The sequence below is a fragment of the Triticum dicoccoides genome, chromosome 2A (genome assembly GCF_002162155.2).
Source record: "Triticum dicoccoides isolate Atlit2015 ecotype Zavitan chromosome 2A, WEW_v2.0, whole genome shotgun sequence".
Lineage (NCBI taxonomy): Eukaryota > Viridiplantae > Streptophyta > Magnoliopsida > Poales > Poaceae > Triticum > Triticum dicoccoides.
The window spans coordinates 299,511,522-299,528,830 of NC_041382.1; positions in this window are offsets into that span (position 1 = coordinate 299,511,522).

Below are 17,309 nucleotides of genomic sequence, written 5' to 3' on the forward strand. Positions count from 1 at the left end.
CAGTGGCTATGACAAATGAAACTCGGTGGCGCCGGATGGAAAGAATCGGTGGGGCCGAGTTTGACTTTTGGTTTAGGTCAAAAGTGGATGTGGGAAGATAGTTGAGGGTTTTGGAGCATATCACTAAGCACATGAAGCAAGAGGCTCATTAAGCAACACCTCATCCCTCCTTAATAGTATTGGCTTTTCCTATCGACTCAATGTGATCTTGGATCACTAAAATATAAAATGTAGAGTCTTGATCTTGAAGTTTGAGCCAATCCTTTGTCCTTATAATTTTGAGGGATCCACTTTCCTCATCCATGCCACGCCATCCATTGAGCTTTTCCTGAAATATTCATCTTGGAGTGATGTTAGCTCAATGAGCTATATGTTGTTAGGAATTACCAAAACCACCCAGGGATAGTTGCACTTTCACTCGGCAACTGCCCGACTTGACAAGTCCCTGCGACATGTAAGGAAAACCATCATTACCGGTGATCATGGGAGGCACCGGTTGGCCTCCTCTCGCTATAAATGGGAAGGGGCGGAGCCCCCGTCATCCATCTCTTCCTTGCTTCACTCGCTTCACTCGCTTCTTCCTCCTTGCTCCTCTGCTTGCAACAATGGTGCCCATCCGAAGGTTCTCCGCTTAAGAGAAAGGAAAGGCCCCCCGCGATGACCCGGAGCCACTCCTGTCGAAGAAGAGGTTGGTCCATCATCGCGACGAGGTGGCGATGCAGGTGGTGACGAGGCCTTGGTGCGAGCGGCCTCCTCCATGGTACCCGCTTCCCTTGTACGCCCGAGCCGAGGGCTTGGGAGGGCGGAGCGACGAGCGGCGACGCCCGCGCCGCGCTCGTGGTCGCCGCGCAATGTCGATGCATGCCGTTGCTCCTGGAATCCACGCCACAGATTCCTCGTGTGAGCTTGTGCTATGGGTGTTGATGTCCCCGAGTTCCTGGATCCGCTTCCCACGGTTCTTCTCCGACGTGATGTCGCCGAGGGGGCCTCTCAAGCTCTGGCTGCAGCATGCCGACTGTGATGCTCCGGCGACCGGAGCAAAGGTCGAAGCGGTCCCCATGGGCAAGATCTTCATGACTCGCGGCTGGGGCGAGGTTGCACGGGTCTGCCGTGTGGAAGGCGCCCTCGCGATTCATTTGGAGTTCGACAGCGCCTCCACGCTCTTCTTCAAGGTCTTCGACGCGGAGGGCCGCCGCCCGGAGTGTTGCCCTTGTGGGGAGCGCCAGGGTGACGCACGCTCCGCTCGTGGCTACTCCAGCAACAGCAGCCCCTGGGAGTCTAGCGACTCTACTGAGCTCTACGAGACTCCGGAGACGAGCGGCGACAGCTAAGTGCCCCCAAGCTCCCGCCGGGCTCAGGGCAGAGCCGCGGCATCCAGCCGCCACCGCCGCTGATCTGGATGGGGTTGACGTCGGCCTCCCGTGGCCCACTGTTGATGATGGCGTCCGCCATGGGAGGGTATAGATAGGATTCCTCTTAGTTCTTGCATTTGTTTCCTGCGAAGAATCATGAAGTACCCTGTGGGGTATGTAAGGATCTGTAATGCTTTTTGTGTATATATTCCTTGTTGTGAAAATTTGCGACGCGTGTCCAGTTCAGGCTCGGTCTCCCCTTTCCAACCCCGTGATAGCTTGTTGTTCTACGTTGACAGGCCCCGGTCCCCAGGTAGGCTGCAGCCGTCGCTGGTATGCCAGGTCGCGTGCCGTGGTCAAGGCCAGGAGGTGAGTGGCCTGAGGTCCAATAAGAGCCCCTGAGGCGCGATGCTCAAGAGGTCCCCCTTAGAGCCCAAGCAGCTATGCAAGGCAGGAAAGGGATGCGGCGTGGCCGCAACAGGAATTCGGCGAGCGTGTCCCTTAGGTCCTATCAATTAGCCGGTTTGAGCACCAGACTTATCTCAGTAGTTCAGGGTCGATTCTTCGTGATGCGCCAGGCCTGTGCGCAACCACCCACAGCGTAGCTAGGTTAGGCCCATACAGGTCCTTCCTTCCAATGCTTTCCTTCGTGCTCTATGTCCTCAGGTCCCAGCCCTCGAGCGAGCTCAGCTGCCGCTGGTATGCCAGGTCGCGATGCCGTGGTCAAGGCCAGGGGTGAGGGCTGGAGAGCCAGTAAGAGCTCCTGAGTCGCGATGCTCAGGAGCCCCCCTTTTAACGCGCAAGCGGATTGCATGTAAGAGGAGAGAGACCGTGGTACCGCCCGCTATTATCCTCGGGAGGTTCCTGCAGGTCATCACAAGGAGAAACACGATTTTTTCGTTACGGTTGCCAGCCCGCCGCTGGTTGCTCTGAGACGAGATGAAGGCACCGAGGGCCTGGTGAGGTGACGTGCACGGGGCGTGTCGCGAGCTAGAGCTCGACCGCTCGGGTTTGTCGACGTGGCAGGGATGGACCCATGCACCAGTGTCGTGCCTGTGTGTGGAGGCCCCGTGGGAGGCGACGATCGACCAGGTGGTAACCGGGCCCGGGCAGGCAGATTAAGCATGGAAGACAAATCAACTTGGGTAAATGCAGAAAGATACATGCCACTGGGTAAGGCCCGAGCGGCTTGGGGATGATGCAGTCCGAGGGGCGCCCCTAGCAAGGTAAGCTAAAGACATAAGCAAAACGGATACATGCCACAGGGACGGACCTACGCGGCCTGGGAATAATGCAGCCCGAGGGGCGCTCCCAGCTAAACGAACTTGGAAAATTTCACTTGGTTCTCTTGACGAATGAGAGTTGGGGCAGCTGAAGGTACGCGGCGAAGGAATGGCTCCTCACGAGCCACCGGGGCCCTGAGCCTCGGGAGGCTCTGGGGGCTCGGGTGGTTCCTTGAAGACCGTCTCCATCTCTTCCAGGACGACGTGGTACCTGGCGTCCTAAGCCGTCAGGACATGTCGCATGTTGCGCTGATAGGCTGACGCCATGCTCGGCAAGCCGAAGGGCATGCAAACGTAGCTGTGTGGTGGGCCCTCACAACGGCCCACACGCGAAGGCTAGAAAAGCTGCTGAGATGTGGCCCTGTTGAGCCCTGGGACGTCGATGCAGACGCACAGCCCGGCATCCTCGCCTGGATGGGGAGTTGCGCCTGGTGAGCAGCGGTCGCCGCGCATGGCCCTTGCGTCTTGCAGTTCCTGAGTGGTCTTGGTGATGAACTCCTGAGTGGTGGGCACTCCTTGCCCTGTGTTCTCCTGAGGGAAATGTGCCGCGAAGCACGCCTCCAAGTGGTGCCCAAGCGCCTCCCTCGTGAGGTTGGCAAGGTCCGAGGTCGTCCAGAAGAGATCCCCCGAGCCGTCCCCGAGGAGGGCGCCGGGCGCGCCTTCCTATGCGATGGAGGGAGGCACCCCTGGAGCGGGCGCTGATCCTGACGAGGCTCCAGCTGCGTCGCCACCCTCCTGAGAGCCTGCATGGCGCAGCTGCTTCTTCTTCTTAGGGAGGGCCTCAGGAGGGCCCTCGCCTTTGCTGTTGGGGTCGTCGATTGCTGCATCTTGGAAGGCATGCTCGAGGGAGCACACTGCATCTCTCTCTTCACATGGGACAGTGATGATTCCGCCGCTTCCCGGCATCTTGAGGACGTTGTAGCCGTGGTGGGTGACCGCCATGAACTTGGCCAGGGCCGGATACCCGAGGATGGCGTTGTACGGCAGGCGGATGTGCGCGACGTCGAGGTCGATGAGCTCGGTGCGGTAGTTCTTGCGCGCCTCGAAGGTGACAGGCAGGCGGACCTGCCCTATCGGTGTGGTGGAACTGTCGGTCACTCTTGTGAAAGGCTTGGTAGGCTGAAGCTGCTCATACAGGACCTAGAGGTTGTCGAACGTGTCGACGGATAGGACGTTGATCCCTGCGCCGCCGTCGATGAGGGTCTTGGTAACTTGCACATTGCTGATGACTGGTTAACAAAGCATCGGGAGGGCGCCAGCGGTGGCTGCGCACTTGAGCTAATCTGCCGAGTTGAAGGTGATGGCGCACTAGGACCACCTGAGTGGGCGCTTGGCCTTGAGCTTGGGGAGCACTGTGTTCACTTCACAAGCGAACTGTTTGAAGATGCGCTGAGAGGCTGGGGCCTGAGCGCCGCCCAAGATGCAGGCGATAGCACGCGGCTCCTGGAAGCCCCCAGCCCGCTCGTCCTGATGGTGATCGTTGTTCCTCCTTGGTGGTGGCGGCAGCGGGGGAAAACCGGCGTTGCCCTGAGCGCGATCCTCATGAGTCTGGTCCCTCCTGGCGCCCTCGCGAGGGTGGTCCTGCTAGCGGTCCTCACGAGGCCGGTCGTGCCACTCCTGGCGCGGGCCATGGTCATCCCAGCGTCCGCCTCCACGTCCTCCTCCATGGCCGTAGCCCCGATCGCTGCGCTCGGGGCGTCGACCGAAACGTCCTTCGCGAATGGATCTGAGCTCTTGACAGTCGCTAGTGTTGTGGGTGTTCAGGTTGTGGAAGGCTCAGAATGGTCGGATGCCCTTAGATGACTCGGGCTAGTCTCTGCCCCGCTTGGTGTCTGGCTCCGCTGCGAGCACAGTTGCTTCCTTGCGCTTCATGTCCTTGACCCTGGCCTTCTTCTCCTCTGCACCCGCAGCTGGCAGGTCGAGGAGGGAAAGGCGCCCCTCCTCAGCTCTTGTGCACTTGGTTGCCAGGTTGAACAGCTCTTGAGATGTGCACAGCTCCTCGTGGATAGCGAGCTCCTCCTTCATCTTGATTTCGTGGACGCCGTTAGAGAACACGAAGATGATGGCCTCGTCCGTGACCTTGGGGTTCTTGAGGCGAGTGTTGTTGAAGCGCTGGATGTACTTATGGAGGGTCTCTCCTGGTTGTTGCTTGATGCGGCGCAGGTCACCCGCGGCCGGCAGGCGGTCACGGGTGCCCTGGAAGTTGGTGACGAAGCGGTCGCGCATCTCATCCCAGGAGGAGATCGAGTCGTGCTGCAGGTTCAGGAGCCAGGAGCGGGCACCATCCTTGAGAGCCATGGGAAACCAGTTCGCCATGACTTTCTCGTCTCCGTTGGCCGCTTCGATGCTCAGCTCGTAGAGCTGCAGGAACTCCGCGGGGTCGGTGGTGCCGTCATAGCAAGGAGGCAGATCCGGCTTGAACTTGCCTGGCCAGGCGATGCTACGCAGCTCGGGGGTGAAGGTGCGGCAGCCGGCCGTGGTTGTCGGGGCCCGTCTCGGAGATGGAGCTTTGTCTTGGTGAGGCCCGCGTGCCGCTACCGCAGGTAGCGCGTGGTCTTGGTGAGGTGGCGCGGGGAGCACAGGTGTAGCTTCCCGCGGCCGAGGAATTTCTTGGCAGCTTCTCTCTTCGCGCGCGGGCACTGGGCGTGGTGGATCACGCCGTGGGGCCGCGTGCCTTGGTGCCAAGGCACCGTCTTGGGGCAGAGGTGGTGGAGGCGCTCCATGAGCCACGTCGCCCGTGGCTGGCGGAGGGCGAGGTAGAGAGTGGGACGGCGCTGGGGCGCCCCCTGCGGCGCAGACGAGCTCGGCGACACGGTTGAGCCAGTCCTCGTAGAGGTCGTTGATCGGGCAATAGCGCAGGAGCTCGTTCTCCATGAGGAGCGCGGCCTGCGCATCCATGGGAGCGTGACGTGCGTGGGACGAGGAACTAGCCGGGGTTAGCGATGGAGTGGCGGTGCGTCCGTCCTGCCGCACCGATGGGTGTAGCGAGGACGCTTGCTGTTTGTTCCCCGCCAGGCCGGTAGCGGCGTTGGCGGCAGGAGACGGAGAACGACGAGGTGGCCCGCCGATAGGAGCCGTCTGTGCAACGCGAGCGGTAAGGGCAGCCCGGCGCTCAGCTCGAGCGCGGCGAACATCCGCCATGGAGACGACAGAGCGATGGAGCGATAAATCGACGGAAGGGAAGCTACGGCGCACCCCTACCTGGCGCACCAAATGTCGGAGATGGGTTTCCGGCAAAACCCTTAAGGTTCAAACTCTGGAGTGCGCACGAAGTTCTTTCCCTCCTACCGATCCACGCCCTAGCTCACTAAGATCTCACGGACGAACTCGACGAACTCGCAACACAGAAAGACATGAGATTTATACTGGTTCGGGCCATCGTTGTGGTGTAATACCCTACTCCAGTGTGTGGTGGTGGATTGCCTCTTGGGCTGATGAAGAACAGTACAAGGGGAAGAACAGCCTCCTGAGGTTGAGGTATTCTTGTGCTCTGTGGACTTGTGGATGAGAACTCGACTTGTTCCCCTCCTACTGTGGTGGCTAGCTCTACTTATATAGGCCCTGGTCCTCTCCCCAAATATTGAGCGGGAAGGGAGCCAACAACAGCGGGTGAATTTGAAAGGGGACAGCTAGTATAAGCTGTCCTGACAAAAGCGGTCTTCGTCTGCAAAGGCTCTGGTGGTGACGCCGTCTTGGGCTCCACAGTGACCTCCGTCTTGCCGTCCTGCTAGTCTTGGTCTTGTTGCACCGATATGGAAACCTTTGCCTGATGCCTCGGTACTCCGCGCCTGCGCCTGCCTCCTTAGCGCCAAAGAGGAAACAAGGACGCTGCGTGTGCTGGCGCCCGCCTGGTGCCGGTCGTCATGGCTCACGTCACGAGAGCCTCGTGAGGTTTGCCCCGCCTTGATATCTCTGCTCCTCGCGAGGCAGCCTGGTGAGGCCGCTCCCGAGGAGGTCATGTGCCGTCCGCCTCACGAGGCTTGGCCCCTCGCGAGGGTCTTGAATGCTTTGTTGATGAAGATGGGCCGTACAGGCCCGCTAGCATAGCCACGTCGTGGGCCGCAGGCAGGCAAGTCTGGGGACCCCCATTCCCAGAACACCGACAGCGGCCCCCTTGATGACCCTGGTGGTGTTGAACTCCGACTGGAATGCCTGAAGCTCGATGTTCCACTCGGCGACCCTTCTAGTAGAGTTGGGGCTCCTGAGCACTCTCTCCAATGGGTAGGCTAAGACGACCTTGATGGGGTGTGATAGAGGCTAAGGTGTCCCGATGTTTCGATGAGATGGTGGCTATCGTTTTCTGTGGGAGTCGACCTTGACGATCCGACTACGAACGTGCGAGACGTCGCGCCTTAGCAATCGCTAAACCAACTTCCGAGGGTTATTGACCACGTCGGAGCACGATCAACCTAACCACGAGGGTCTGTTTCCTGCGAGCAAAGGAAGAACAAGCAAGAAACTGAGATTGCAATCGGGATATTGTGAATATAAGATGAAAGCTTTATTGATCAAGGTGGGGTTCTGTGACGTCTTGGTCTGGTCGTTGGACACAAACGAAGTACGCGAAGTTGCAGCTATGGCGAACTTTTAATCTTAACAAAACCCGAAGTCTAAACCACGCCCTAAGGGCTGTATATATGGAGGAAGAGGGGGGAATTTCGTGGCCCTTGAGGGTGGGGTCCGAAACCAACCCTAACTCTTGTTTCCCCACACATACGGACTCTAAAAATAGCCTATACTTAAGTATTTCGAAATTACATGGGCCTGACCCATTAATAAGGTGACGCAGCACCTAGAATAGCCTATGGACGAATATTATGAAGTGGCATCTTGTATATTTCGTCCAAGCCTTCATGCACTCCTTATGGTGGCTTCAAAGTCCTGAAATCATCACTTGTAACTCCGTTCTTGATCCCCTTGCACATGCCATCAACTCCATGCATCTTCTTGCTCCAATGTTCATCCTTCTCCAAGCTAGGCCCTTCATTTGTAAGCAAAACAAATGTATCCAATTTAGGCAGCATCATAATCTCATGAACATTAGAATCATTACCAAGAAACGAAAGTACATGGTAAATTAATTGGCGCGCCCGAGCTCTAGTAATTGGTCCAGTATATGTAACAATAGGGGCTGTGGGTGTAACAATGGTATTGATGTCCTCATCATCCTCCCCTTCTTGAAATGAAGTCGTCCTCGACGGAAGCGCATCTTCCTCACCCAAATAAGGCTTCAAATCTGCAATGTTAAAAGTGGGACTAACCCCAAAAATCTACAGGTAGCTCAAGTTTATATGCATTATCATTTATTTTCTCTAACACTTTAAAAGGACCATCAGCACGTGGCATTAGCTTTGATTTGCGCAGATTAGGAAATCTATCTTTACGCAAATGTAACCAAACAAGATCTCCAGGCGCAAACACAACATGTTTTCTACCCTTATCTCCAGCAAGTTTATATTTAGCATTCATACGCTCAATGTTTTCCTTAGTTAACTCATGCATTTTTAAAATCAATTCAGAACGTTCTTTAGCATCAAAATTAACCTTCTCTGAAGATGGAAGAGGCAACAAATCAGTAGGTGCACGAGGTAGGAAACCATACACAATTTCAAAAGGGCACATCTTAGTAGTAGAATGCAATGAACGATTATAAGCAAATTCAATATGAGGCAAGCATTCTTCCCACATGTTCTTGTTATTCTTCAAAACAGCCCTAAGCATAGTAGACAATGTTCTATTGACTACTTCAGTTTGTCCATCAGTTTGGGGGTGACAAGTAGTACTAAAAAGCAGCTTAGTCCCCAACTTAGCCCATAAACATCTCCAAAAGTGGCTAAGAAATTTAGTATCACGATCTGAAACAATAGTATTTGGCACACCATGCAAGCGAATAATTTCACGAAAGAACAAATCAGCAACATTAACAGCATCATCGCTTTTATGACATGGTATAAAGTGTGCCATTTTCGAGAACCTATCCACGACAACAAATATGCTATCCCTCCCCTTCTTTGTTCGAGGTAAACCTAAAACAAAGCCCATAGATATATCCTCCCAAGGAACACTAGGTACAGGCAAAGGCATATATAAACCATGAGGATTGAGTCGTGACTTAGCTCTTTGACATGTAGTGCAGCGAGCAACAAAACGCTCAACATCCCGTCTCATCTTTGGCCAAAAGAAATGTGTAGCAAGTATATCCTCCGTCTTCTTGATGCCAAAGTGTCCCATTAATCCTCCTCCATGCGCCTCCTGCAACAACAAAAGACGAACGGAGCTAGCTGGAATGCATAGCTTGTTAGAACGAAACACAAATCCATCGTTAAGAACGAACTTGTTCCAAGTTCTCCCTTCCTTACAATTCTGCAATACATCTTTAAATTCAGCATCATGAACATATTGATCTTTGATGGTCTCCAAACCAAATATTTTAAAGTCAAGTTGTGAAAGCATAGTACAACAACGAGACAAGGCATCAGCAATAACATTTTCTTTACCCTTCTTGTGTTTAATGACATAAGGGAAAGTCTCAATGAATTCAACCCATTTAGCATGTCTACGGTTCAGTTTTGCTTGACTTTTAATGTGTTTCAAAGATTCATGATCAGAATGTATAACAAATTCCTTGGGCCATAAATAATGTTGCCATGTTTGTAAGGTCCGAACAAGAGCATATAATTCTTTATCATAAGTAGAATAGTTCATACTAGGCCCACTCAATTTTTCAGAAAAGTATGCAACAGGTTTTCCATCTTGTAATAACACACCTCCTAATCCAATTCCACTAGCATCACATTCAAGCTCAAAAGTCTTATTGAAATTAGGAAGTTGGAGTAAAGGAGCATGTGTCAACTTATCTTTCAATACCGTGAAGGCTTCTTCCTGTGCGGTACCCCAAACAAAAGGCACATCCTTCTTTGTAAGCTCGTTCAGAGGTGCAGCAATGGTGCTGAAATCTCTCACAAAACGCCTATAGAAACCAGCGAGGCCAAGGAAACTCCTCACTTGTGTGACCGTTTTGGGCTGCGGCCAACTCTCAATAGCTTCAATCTTGGCTTTATCAACTTCAATTCCCTGTGGAGTAACAACATAGCCAAGAAAAGATACTCGGTCGGTGCAAAAGGTGCACTTTCCAAGGTTTCCAAACAAACGTGCATCACGTAGAGCAATAAAAACAGCACGTAAATGTTCCAAATGTTCCTCCAAAGATTTGCTATAAATCAATATGTCATCAAAGTAAACTACCACAAATCGTCCAATGAAAGCACGTAAAACTTCGTTCATTAACCTCATGAAAGTACTAGGTGCATTAGTTAACCCAAAAGGCATGACTAACCACTCATATAATCCAAACTTAGTTTTAAAAGCTGTTTTCCATTCATCACCCAATTTCATACGAATTTGATGGTATCCACTATGCAAATCAACTTTGGAGAATATTGTAGAGCCACTCAATTCATCAAGCACATCATCTAGCCTAGGAATAGGATGACGATAATGAATAGTAATATTATTAATGCCTCTACAATCAACGCACATACGCGATGTACCATCCTTTTTCGGCACTAAAATGATAGGAACAGCACAAGGACTAAGGGATTCGCGTATATAACCTTTGTCGAGCAGTTCTTGTACTTTACGCATAATCTCCTTCGTCTCCTCTGGATTGGTACGGTATGGTGCATGGTTGGGTAGCGAAGCACCAGGAATTAAGTCAATTTGATGCTCAATCCCTCGAATAGGTGGTAATCCCGGTGGCACGTCTTGTGGAAAGACGTCAGCGAACTCCTGCAAAATGTTAGCGACAGCAGGGGGCAAAGAGGAAGGCACGTCCTCAAATGAAAATAATGCCTCTTTGCACACAAAAGCATAGCAAACAGATTTGCTAAAATCTAGCTCATCAATATCAGATTTGGTGGCAAGTAAACATGCACTTTTCAATTTAATTTTAGAAACAACAGTAGATGGTTTATTATTAGGCTTCATTTGGTGCTCAAATTCTTTTGCCACAATATGATTTTCACTCTTATTTGTCTCCTGTTTTGCTTTATTAGCTCTATTAATATCATCTTTCAAAATGGAATCAGGAGTCATAGGAAGTAAAGTAATATTTTTATCGTTATGAACAAGAGTATACTGATTGTTTCTACCATGGTGTACAAATTTTTTATCAAATTGCCATGGTCTACCAAGTAATAAGGAACATGCTTGCATAGGTACCACATCACAATCAACATAATCAGCATATGTAGAGATACTAAAATGCACACGAACAGTACGTGTTACCTTAACATTGCCGCTGTTGTTGAACCATTGGATGTAGTAAGGATGTGGATGTGGTCTTGTGGTGAGAGATAGCTTCTCCACCATCTCCATGCTAGCCAAGTTATTGCAGCTCCCTCCATCTATGATCACGCGAACAGAACGTTCCTTCACAACTCCCTTTGTATGCAACAAATTATGCCTCTGATTTTGCTCAGCTTGTGTAACCTGCACACTCAAAACACGTTGAGCAACTAAACATTCATACCTGTCAGCATCTTCAGGAGCCATGTATTGCGTCTCATGATCAGAATCGTCTCCACCGTGTTCTTCACGTGTAATAAGAGCCAAAGTCTCCTCATCATAGTCACTAGCGGACTCATACCCACCATCCTCAGTAACAATCATCACACGCTTAGATGGGAATTCTCTCGCATAATGACCTCCACCCTTGTAACATCGACAAATAATATCATGTGTTTGCCCTGTTGATGCCATGGATGAAGAAGAGCTCTTTGCAGGCCCAGAAGGTGTGCTCTTGGCAGATAGTGGTGATTATGCCTGCTTTATTGTATCACGGTTGGAGGTGGCAGCCGACGGAAGCGCCGGTGTAACAGAACGTGTGGAAGTAGATGATGCACGTGGTGTCCATGATGAAGGTCGACCTGCAGAAAAGTTAGTCCGCGCCAATGCCTGTCGATCCTGCACTTCACGTTCAGCTTTACAAGCAAGATGGAATAAATGAGTGATATTAGTATACTCCTTATACTCTAGAATCATCTGAATCTCTCTATTTAATCCACCCATAAAACGTGCAAGCATAGCTTCATTCTCCTCAACAATAACACATCTAATCATGCCAGTTTGTAATTCCTGATAATATTCTTCTACAGAATTTTTTCCCTGTCTTAAGCGCTGCAATTTTTGAAGTAATTCACGTTGATAATATGGTGGAACCCAACGAGTACGCATAGCAGTTTTCAAAGCAGCCCAAGTAGCCGGAATAGGATATAATCTACAATGCTCAGACCACCAAACACATGCAAAACTAGTGAATGCACAAACAGCAGCAGGAACACGTCTCTCCTCGGGATATTGTAAACATGTAAATCGTTGTTCAGTTTCTAACTCCCAAGTAAGATATATATCAGGAACATATCTACCCTCAAATGGTGGAATATTCAATTTTAGTTTAGGGAGATGGTCATGATCTCGTACCTGAGGGTGAGCCCTACCATTGCCATTATTTGCATGTGGATGACCTAGTGGTTGCTGTGCTGGTGGTGGCACGTAGTTCTGATTTTGATCAACCTCATCCTCATAATCTCCCACATAATCATCCTCCTCCACATCAGCAGTAGGAGCCACAGAAGCATCAACAGCAGCACCAGCAGTTTGGCCCGACTGAAGAGGGACACGGCTCGCTCGGTGGAGGGCTGTTTCCCGACGTGGAGGTAGTCGATGTTGTTGCTGTTGTTGCAGAGGTGCGGCAGGAGCAGCCGGTGGTGGTGGTGGAAAACGCGAAAGCAATTCAGCAAACTTGTTATCGAGCTTTGTTTCAAACGTCTTCTCCATGCCATCTATCTTCTCCATGGCCTCTTCAAATCTGTTTATCACATCTTGCACCTGTCCACTCATCATTTGCTGAAACGTATCATGAAGCTCCTTGTTCGTCAAGTTCTCCCAGTCAGTCTCGTCGGCTTGTGATCCTGGCATGGTTAGCAGCAATAGAAACACACAAGAATATGATCCTACAGACTACTAACAAGTGGTGGTGGTGGCGGGTGTCACAAATCCGTCAAGCAAATCTCAAATTCTTAGCAGTTCTTACCCAGCAGCAGGCGGTGATCGGCAACCGTTGTAGTCAAAACTCTCAAAAGCTTGGATAGAGCGATTGCCAGGGAGAGTCAAACGCACGACGTAGATGTATGTGGAGCTGGGAAGGCTTATAGTATGGTAGCAAAAAGGGTCAGCAATAATCAATTCAGAGATGCAAAGTTGAATAAACGCTCAACGACGGTACTATGCTGGTCCTAGGCTAGACCGTGCTAGAGACGCGAGCCTAGAACACTAACAAAATCACGGCGCTGCATGTAAATAAGGGAAAAGCACACTCTTTAACTCTTTTTTTTTTTGCTCTTTTTTTGCGCTCCTTTTTTTTTTGCGCTCCTCTTTTTTTTGCGAAAAATCACTATAATGGCGAGTGTCTCAAAACTCTTCCCTCGTCAAACTGATAGGATGGGCACGAAATTTTTTCTTTCACTTTTTTTTCGGAAATCAGGGCAGCGACAACGAAAAAGTGCGACAAAAAATCACTATGATGGCACGTGGCTCAAAAGACTCAGAAAAGCCTAAAAATAGGATAGGGAAAAAAATTTGCCCCTGAATTTTTTTTCCGAGACCTACGCAGGCAAGGAAACACGAATCAGAATTTAGATTGATCTCAAGAACAAACCTAATATGAGAAGAACTCGGATTGGTGGTGGATATATGGTTGTGGTATATGGCATCGGTGGTGGTATATGGTAGCGGTGCTGGTATATGGATATGGATTGGTGGTGGTATATGGATATGGATTCAGAGCGGTGGCGGATAAGCAAAAGTGGTAGATGGGCGATGATGATGGTGCGGTGGCGGCGTGACAACTTATGACCAGAACTCGAAACTCTAAAAGACTAGACTCTAAGACCAGCAACTTGACACGACGATGCAATCGCAAATTCAACAAAGCAAAAACCCTAAAAAGATTATGCAAAGGCTCAGATTGGTTCGGATATGATGAACTAACCCTAATTTTTTTTCTGGCTTTTTCGTGGACTCTAGGTATGAAGAACAGACTCGATCTAATCTACGAAAAACTGTAAAATCTCACCGAGCAACCTGGAAATCTAATACCACTTGATAGAGGCTAAGGTGTCCCGATGTTTCGATGAGATGGTGGCTATCGTTTTCTATGGGAGTCGACCTTGACGATCCGACTACGAACGTGCGAGACGTCGCGCCTTAGCAATCGCTAAACCAACTTCCGAGGGTTATTGACCACGCCGGAGCACGATCAACCTGACCACGAGGGTCTGTTTCCTGCGAGCAAACGAAGAACAAGCAAGAAACTGAGATTGCAATCGGGATATTGCGAATATAAGATGAAAGCTTTATTGATCAAGGTGGGGTTATGTGACGTCTTGGTCTAGTCGTTGGACACAAACGAAGTACGCGAAGTTGCAGCTATGGCGAACTTTTAATCTAAACAAAACCCGAAGTCTAAACGACGCCCTAAGGGTTATATATATGGAGGAAGAGGGGGGAATTTCGTGGCCCTTGAGGATGGGGTCCGAAACCAACCCTAACTCTTGTTTCCCCACACATACGGACTCTAAAAATAGCCTATACTTAAGTATTTCGAAATTACATTGGCCTGGCCCATTAATAAGGTGACGCAGCACCTAGAATAGCCTATGGACGAATATTATGAAGTGGCATCTTGTATATTTCGTCCAAGGCTTCATGCACTCCTTATGGCGGCTTCAAAGTCCTGAAATCATCACTTGTAAATCCGTTCTTGATCCCCTTGCGCATGCCATCAACTCCATGCGTGTTCTTGCTCCAATGTTCATCCTTCTCCAAGCTAGGCCCTTCATTTGTAAGCAAAACAAATGTATCCAATTTAGGCAGCATCATAATCTCATGAACATTAGAATCATTACCAAGAAACGAAAGTACCTGGTAATTTAATTGGCGTGCGCGAGCTCTAGTAATTGGTCTAGTATATGTAACAGTAGGGGTTGTGGGTGTAACAATGGTATTGATGTCCTCATCAGGGTGGCCCTTGAAGTAGTGCCACAACTTGCGCGAGGCCACCCAGAGCGCGAGCAGGAGCTTCTGAGGCATGGGATATCATGCTCTCGCGTCCTGCAACACCATGCTGACGAAATACACCGGGTGCTCGACGAGGGCAGGCTAGTTGGTGAGGCCGTGTCTTGCGGAAGTTGGGGCGTCTCCTCAGGTGATGGAACTCCTGACGCCTGATAGCTTGTGGGAATCTCGGCGACGTCGTCCTGCCGAGCTTGGTCTTCTGTTGATGCTGCTAAGGCTCCTGCTGCACCTTCCTGACCTTGCGTAGCTCCGGCTGGCAGCATAGCTTGACGCGACGTGCCCTTGGCTTGGTGCTCTTCCCGGACTGCCCCTAGCGGTGCGCTGGCGGAGTACGGAGTGGCGGCGAGATAGAGTACTAGAGGTCCGAGGGGTCGTGGCGCCACCATCACCGGAGGGCTGGTCAGGTATCTCTTGAGGTCTTGAAAAGCTCGGTCGGCCTCCGGGGTCCACTCGAATGGGCCCTTCTTCTTCATTAACTTGAAGAAAGGTAGGGAGCGCTCCGGGGTCCACACAGTTACCTGACCAACTAGCTTCTGCATTTCTTTGAGGGTCTGCGGTGGGCTCATGTCCTCTATGGCCTTGATATTCTCTGGGGTCGCCTCGATCCCTCTGTGGGACACGAGGAATCCCATCAGCTTGCCAAAAGGGACACCGAATGATAGAGGCAAAGGTGTCCCGTCTTTCGATGAGATGATGGATATCGCTTTGGTGGAAGTCGACTTTGACGATCCGACTACGAACGTGCGAGGACGTCGCGCCTTAGCAATCGCTAAACCAACTCCGAGAGGTTATTGACCACGCCGAAGCACGATCAACCTGACCACGAGGGTCTGTTTCCTGCGAGCAAACGAAGAACAAGCAAGAAACTGAGATTGCAATCTGGATATTGCGAATATAAGATGAAAGCTTTATTGATCAAGGTGGGGTTCTGTGACGCCTTTGTCTGGTCGTTGAACACAAACGAAGTACGCGAAGTTGCAGCTATGGCGAACTTTTAATCTAAACAAAACCCAAAGTCTAAACGGTGCCCTAAGGGCTGTATATATGGAGGAAGAGAGGGGAATTTCGTGGCCCTTGGTGGAGGGGTCCGAAATCATCCCTATCTCTTGTTTCCCCACACATACGGACTCTAAAAATAGCCTATACTTATGTATTTCGAAATTACATGGGCCTGGCCCAATAAAAAGGTGACACAGCACCTATAATAGCCTCGGGACGAAATTTATGAAGTGGCATCTTGTATATTTCGTCCAAGGCTTCATGCACCCATTATGGTGGCTTCAAAGTCCTGAAATCATCACTTGTAACTCCGTTCTTGTTCCCCTTGTGCATGGCATCATCTCCATGCTTGTTCTTGCTCCAATGTTCATCCTTCTCCAAGCTAGGCCCTTCATTTGTAAGCAAAACAAATGTATCCAATTTAAGCAGCATCATATTCTCATGAACATTAGAATCATTACCAAGAAACGAAAGTACCTAATAATTTAATTGGCGTGCGCGAGCTCTAGTAATTGGTCCCGTATATGTAGCAGTAGGGGCTGTGGGTGTAACAATGGTATTGATGTCCTCATCATCCTCCCCTTCTTGAAATGAAGTCGTCCTCGACGGAAGCTCATCTTCCTCACCCAAATAAGGCTTCAAATCTGCAATGTTAAAAGTGGGACTAACCCCAAAATCTGCAAGCAGCTCAAGTTTATATGCATTATCATTTATTTTCTCTAACACCTTAAAGGGACCATCAGCACGTGGCATTAGCTTTGATTTGCGCAAATCAGGAAATCTATCCTTACGCAAATGTAACCAAACAAGATCTCCAGGTGCAAACACAACATGTTTTCTACCCTTATCTCCAGCAAGTTTATATTTAGCATTCATACGCTCAATGTTTTCCTTAGTTAACTCATGCATTTTTAAAATCAATTCAGCACGTTGTTTAGCATCAAAATTAACCTTCTCCGAAGATGGAAGAGGCAACAAATCAATAGGTGCACGAGGTAGGAAACCATACACAACTTCAAAAGGGCACATCTTAGTAGTAGAATGCAATGAACGATTATAAGCAAATTCAATATGAGGCAAGCATTCCTCCCACATTTTCTTATTATTCTTCAAAACAGCCCAAAGCATAGTAGACAATGTTCTATTGACTACTTCAGTTTGTCCATCAGTTTGGGGGTGACAAGTAGTACTAAAAAGCAGTTTAGTCCCCAACTTGGCCCATAAACATCTCCAAAAGTGGCTAAGAAATTTAGTATCACGATCCGAAACAATAGTATTTGGCACACCATGCAAGCGAATAATTTCACGAAAGAACAAATCAGCAACATTAACAACATCATCGCTTTTGTGACATGGTATAAAGTGTGCCATTTTCGAGAATCTATCCACGACAACAAATATGCTATCCCTCCCCTTCTTTGTTCGAGGTAAACCTAAAACAAAGTCCATAGATATATCCTCCCAAGGAACTCTAGGTACAGGCAAAGGCATATATAAACCATGAGGATTGAGTCGTGACTTAGCTTTTTGACATGTAATG